The sequence below is a fragment of the Mandrillus leucophaeus genome, unplaced genomic scaffold, assembly GCF_000951045.1.
Source record: "Mandrillus leucophaeus isolate KB7577 unplaced genomic scaffold, Mleu.le_1.0 Scaffold4, whole genome shotgun sequence".
NCBI classification, from domain to species: Eukaryota; Metazoa; Chordata; class Mammalia; order Primates; family Cercopithecidae; genus Mandrillus; species Mandrillus leucophaeus.
Window position 1 is genome coordinate 7,026,260 of NW_012104253.1, and position 6,610 is coordinate 7,032,869.

The 6,610-nt window shown below is 42.7% G+C and overlaps 1 long non-coding RNA gene across 1 annotated transcript; it reads right to left on the minus strand.

Annotated features, from left to right (window-relative positions):
- Positions 1 to 257: 257 nt before the first annotated feature.
- Positions 258 to 5,721, minus strand: LOC105547893. The gene is made up of 3 exons (XR_001007305.1): positions 5,610 to 5,721; positions 2,089 to 2,606; positions 258 to 785 (listed from the first exon to the last, which is right to left on the minus strand). It is a non-coding gene; the product is annotated as an uncharacterized LOC105547893 (long non-coding RNA).
- Positions 5,722 to 6,610: the final 889 nt, after the last annotated feature.

The window sequence follows — 6,610 nt, forward strand, 5'->3', positions numbered from 1 at the left end:
CATTGGTCTGAGTGAGGCCCGGGCTTTGGGATGTTGAAAGTTGGTGTGCAGCCAATGTTGAGAATGGTGGCCTGAGGCAGGCCCCCACCTGCCATATTCCATCCTGAGGGCTTCCCTACCTCACTGTTTCACCTGGATTCTAGCTCTGGGGTTGGGGAATGGGATGGCAGTGGAGGAAGTCGATTTTCCTAGGTTGCAGCAGGTTGTGGATATTGAAAATAGGCTAGAACGATCAAATAGGAAATCTGCTGTGAAGATATGTCATGATTTCCTTTATTTCACAGCTGAGTACAAATTGCCACCATTTTCTTCAGGAGAGACAACAAAACCCTACCACACAAATACCTAAGAAATCAAAGGTTCTCGATAGCAAGTTACATGGGCCCTTGGGTGGGAGGTGGGGAGTGTTTGGAGGAAGGACGTGGACAATGATACATGACACTGTGATTTGAAATTTACTTGAGCACTTAGGCTAATGAATCAAGTGGACTTGATTACCCCAGAAATCCAAACTCTCTTGATGTGTTCTCCCTTTCTTGGAGGCTGAGACTCTTATTCCCAGTATCTCAGGCTTTTAGAGGGAAGTAAAGCAAGGCATGGGTGGGAGAAGCTCAGTAAACAAAAGGGCATTTCCCTCATGGCAGAGTCAGCTGCTTTACACAAGGTCTAGTCTCACGGCTTCTCCAATGGCCAGGACTTGGTGCAAGCTGAAGGTTCTCCTCCCTTGGACATGAACTTGGCTAAACATGTTGCTCCATTCAGCTATATGAAAGAGGTCATTCTCTCTTTGGAAGGAATATTTTCTCCCTTTATCCAATGATCTGTACTTTACAGGACTGTAGAATAAAATTCCAGCCTGGAGCAATCACAAGGTTTCAATCATTGTGTTCAGAAGTACTAATGGTACCCATGGACTTTTTAATACAGGGATCTACTTTTTATCTTGGATCAACCTGAAAATTCATCTTCTACTTTTTAATTCTTTGTGTCCTATTTTTTCTAACTCTTCTGCTTAAATCCTTCTACATATATAAATATACTTATGTTGCCATCCCTTTCCAAGTATTCTGTTAGTTCTACTTCTTGAGGTGTCCATTCCTCAGCTTGCTGTGTCTAACTCCCTATTCAGTGTCTTCTTTCCTAGTGCAATTTCATGATTTTTTATTGAGTTTGTCTATGAAAGAGCTTTGGTTTGGTTTTGCTCTGTCTTTAAACCTATGAGAATTCCATGTGGCCCAAGTTTGAGAATGTGTTCCTAAAAATATATATATATTTTGCATGTCTTTCTACAGGGACCGTAGACCTGTGTCTAGTGTTTTTGACTTCGATTCTCACATCACAAAGGCAATGTAAGCTTGAACTCTCCCACCTTGCACTACATGAGCTTGTAACTTTGATTTCTCATGAGAGACATTTTTTTCCTACCCAGAAACCAAGCTACAAGACAAGCTTTCTCACTGTTTCTCTTAGTCTATCAGATCTTTTAAAGGTGCATATCTCATGCTGGGGGTTCAGTTCTGGTTCCCACCATATACAGATTCAAAGCGGCATTTCCTGTCTTTATGTAGGCAAGAAATTTCAGACCCAAAGGCCTATAATCAACAGCTCTGAAGGACAATATAGTATCGGCAAACTGAACTTTCATTTCAAGTACCTAAGCATTCCCTTTCTTTGAGTTTATGTGTTCATTTTAAAATTTATACTTCTCTAGTATTTTTGTGTATTTGTATGAGGAAGGTGATGCTTACTGGTTCAGTCTGCCATGTTGCTAAAACCAGAAGCCTGAAAGTTAATCTTGCAACCAAAGAGTCAGAGACAGTGAATTCTTTCCAGTCCACTCAAGAATTGTTGGCAGCAAAACAAAGGATATGGATAGAGAGTCTAAGTATAGATCAACACAATGTAAAGAGCTGCGGTTGTGATTTTGCAGAGATGTTCAAAAGCTACTCAGAGTAAAGCATGGAGCAGACAATTCCAACATGGTACTGGTATTTTGTAATTATAATCAATTATTCATTATAATCGATCAATAGCTATTTCTGCTTAACAAACTATCTCAAAACTTTTGGCTTAAAATAGCAATCATACCTTATGATTTTGTGGTCAGGAATTTGGATAAGGCTCAGCTGGGTGGTCCTTCTGCCCCACATGATGCCAAGAGTGGTGTTCTGCTGGTGAAGGGCTAGACTGAAGAATCTAAGAATGCTTTATTCATATGCATGATACACTATCTGGTTGGGTAAGCTGGGATTGTTGACCAGAACAATAACATGTGGCTTCTCTAGCATGGTGGGAAGATTCAGACTTCATACGTGGCTCAGGCCTTTAACAGAAAGTTTTCAAAGACAGGAAGTGGACACTGTCAGATTTTAAGTTCTCAGCATCTTTTCTGCCCTATTCTTCTCATTGAAGTAGTCACAGAATCCATAGGAGGGGTCTTTTGGCAGGTGATGTACCTAAGAATTTGGGGTCATCTTTCACCTGCCACGGTAAGGCAGAGAGCATGAGCTCTGAAGCCAGGCAGGAGCATGGAAAATGTTAAGCCTTTCTAAGCTCTTTCTTACTTTCTGACTCCAAGATAGTTTCTGAGCTTTTGTTTTCCTCATCTGAAAAAGGGAAATATTAATATGGAATCAGATTGAAATGTTTCAGCTACATTAAATAAAATAATGGTAACCTAAAAGTGAACGTGATGAATTTGAACAGAGAATTGGAAGAAGGCAATCTTTTTTACAGATATTTGAGGAGGAAAGTGCTTAAATTCTGAATTAAAGATTGAGGTCATTTTGCTCTTTGGAATAAGGAACTTGCTGCAAGAAAAAAATGCTTATCCAATGATAGACTAATGTACCGTGTACTAAAAATAAAACAAAAGTGCTACTGTGAAGAGAACTTGCAGATCACTGATGAAAAAGAAAGAAACATCTGGACCATCTGGGTTGAACCACAACAGAGATGATCCCCTTAGATGGTAACTTTCAGTGAAATGGTCTTAAAAGTGAATGTCAGACTCCCACTGCATTTTATTTAGACTTTGAAATTTATCGGCCGGGCACGGTGGTTCATGCCTATAATCCCAGCACTTTGAGAGGCCAAAGTGGGTGGATCGCCTGAGGTCAGGAGTTCAAGACTAGCCTGGCCAACATTGTGAAACCCCATCTCTACTAAAAATACAAAAATTAGCCGGGCATGGTGGCAGGTCCCTGTAATCCCAGCTACTAGGGAGGCTGAGGCATGAGAACTGCTTGAACCCAGGAGGCAGAGGTTACAGTGAGGAGAGATCACACCACTGAATTCCAGCCTGGGTGACAAGAGCAAAACTCTGTCAAAAAATATATATATATATTTTTAAAATATTGCATATATATTATATATATATATATTATATATATAATTACACTTAAATTAAGTGAACAATAAATTATAAATAGAGCCCATCCCAGGGTTTCAGTCACTAGCACCTGATTGCTTTATGATGCTCAGTACAGCACATATCGATAAAGCCCTTCCAGCATCACCTACTGCAATGTAAACTTTCTGTTCATTTTAACACTGGCCATGCTGCTGTAGGGAGGGTTATTATTCAGCCTTGGAGATGCTAAGGGTCACACATCCACCTGTGAAGGCTTTATTTGGACCCAGGACAGATTCTCACCCATGGGCATCCTGTTCACACTTCACCAGGCTGGGCTAATTCCACCCACCTTCTCTCTGCCCTGAAGGACTTATCACATAGTTACACCTATGAGAATTTCAGCAATCTCAAAATGACTTCCTCTGGAAGTATTTGCAAAAATGGGATAATGGTAGAGGCACTAAAACTGTTCCTACACTATAAAACCAGCAACTCTCCTGCCTATAAAATGCAGGTTGGGGTAGGAATGGTGAGAATAAGATAAAGTGTAAGGTCTTTCACCTCCAAGGCACTTGGATATTACATCTTTAGACTGTTTTACTGCCCGCATTATTCCCAAATGCTTTTTGGGGGAGGGGGGACATTTAGAAAAGTGAATTTCTTATGGTCAAACCAATATGTTGTGGTTTATGACAATTTTATACATTTATGGCTAAGAACCTATCTGCAATCACTTCCTAGACAAAAGTTAATTGTCTTAGAATTGAAAAAACATAGTTTATTTTTTACACAATTTCTGGGATTGGATTTCCCAACATGCAGCCCAAACACCTGCTCAGAGCACAAGCAAAATAGAAGAAGTCTCACCCCAAAGTCAGCAGCAATTTTTAGAAAAACTTGACATATAAAAACCACATAAGAGCTATTATGTTGGACATTCTTGCTGTAATGTCTATATATATATGTGTGTGTGTGTGTGTGTGTGTAATAATTATTATTATTAATTATTATAACTATTAACTATTATAATATAATTATAAATATATTATTTATAATTAACTATTATATATAAATATATATAATTAACTATTATAATAATATTATTATAAATATTATTATACACACACACTCACATTTTTCTTTTGAGTCAGGGTCTCACCCTGTCATTCAGACTGGAGTGCAGTGGTAGGATCGCTGCTCACTGCAGCCTCAACCTCCTAGGTTCGAGAGATCCTCCCTACTTCAGCCTCCAAAGTAGCTGGGGCCACAGGCACATGCCAACATGCCTAGCTAATTTTTTAAATGTCTTATTTTTGTAGAGATGGGATCTTGTCACGTTGCTCATGTGAGTCTCAAACTCCTGGGCTCAAGCAATCCTCCTGTCTCGGCCTCCCAAAGTGCTGAAATTACAGGCATGAACCACTATACCTGTCCAGTTATGTATTAATTTTAATTTAAAATATCCATGAAAAGGGGAGCAGATTATTTTTAGTACTTAAGGTCCAAATATCGTGGGCTCCTGGGCTGAAGCTCACGACCCATCCACAAACACCACAGAGGCAGACACAGCGAAAATCAGGCATTGAGGCTCTCCTCACCTGCCTCTGTCTCCCTCCATCTCTGCAGCTCTGCGATGCCCCAAGCAGGAGTTTGCTTTGTATAATGGGCAACCCACTCTTGGCAGGAAACCAAAATTCAATTTCCAGGAAAGGCAGAAAAGAGGGCTCTAAAAACCAGAGGACCTCTGTGGCCTTGTGGTCACCTCTCCTCTCTTGCAAAGGCACAGCTGTCACCAGAACCCCACGTCTCCACCAGCACAATGCCTCTGAAGATGCTGTAAGCGCCGAGGGAAAGCCAGCCGGCTAAAGGACGCACGTGTGCACACACACACCAACTTCAGGATGGCCATCAATTCAGTTCCTCCTTTACCAAACATTGTGACATGCCTTTTCCCTCTTCTCTCTCTCTCTGTCACCAGCCTTTCCTCCCCACCTCTCCCCCTTCACAACTCCCAGTTTTATTAGTATTATTATTCTCTTAAGTGGCACTTGTAGTACCACTTCCTGCTCCATCAGGCCCCGCCGAAAGCGACGGAAGCGCGCCCTCCTCGTCGTGACATCTGTCTTGGCGGCAGCCTCCTCAGGCGGTTCTCTTGGCAGCCTCCACACTGCCACCAGGCCTGTCGGGTGGCTCCACGGCTGACGGGCTGTCACCGCCGCCTCCTCTTGCGGGCTGCCATTTTCTTTTGATTTACCTTTGATTCGGAGGCATTTGCATGCTTTCATCACTTGGTGGACAAAGTCCTCGGCAAGTCCCCCATGGCTGCTTTCTGTGTAGGCAGCCAGGAAAGGGGTGGATCCCTCTGTGACTTTGCTTTGAGGTGTAAATGGAGGCCCGGCTGGCCTATGTCACGGGGAGCCCGGAAGCGGGTGTAGACTGTCACTTCCCGGCTCCCCGGGAGACGCTGTGTAGTTGCTCCTCGCTTTGGCTCGGGAGCTGCTTCCCCAGTGACAAGTGTCCCCCGTGTCAATTAGTTTATTAATCACCCAGCTAGACAACTTGGTAATGTGGTAATTTCAGGGTTAGACTGCACCGAGTTCTTCCTTCTCTGGCTGGGCAGACGAGCTCGTTAAAGGACTTCCCCTGCTCTCCAGAAAACTCTTTCTCTGCCTTTGTGCACATCCCAGTGAAGCCATTCAAAACTGCAACTCTTCTTCCCCCGGCGTGCGGACAGGAGGGAGGACAGGGTTAAATTGCTAATCGAGGTTTCGTGAGGTCTGCCAGAGCCGAGTCTCCAACACTTACATCTGTTCAACAATTATTACAGCATTTTTGTCATAAAAAATTCAACACCCTGAGTGTCGTGCTAGCAAAACCTGAAAATTTATGCAGTGAATAGAATAGCTAATTTCTCTAAGGAAATGCAGGGGGAAAATTACAGATTTTACTTAAATTCTAAACACCAGAGTGCACACATCTGACGCCCTCTTTGGGTTTTTTGTCACACCACCGGACCGAAGATGTCTTCCTGTCCACCAAGAAGCGGGGATGGCCCTGGACACACGCTCCGACCTTGGAAGAAGCCGTACTGTGAAACTCCAGACTGATCTCTGCACCCACCCAGAGTGTCTCTAAAAGACCTCTCTCCCAATTAAAGCCATGCGTGGTATAGAGTCAGACTTTGATTCCAGAGCGAGGTTAGCATGATTGGTTTGCATTTTTCCCACTCCCTTCTTCCAATTTGCCCCCACGCCT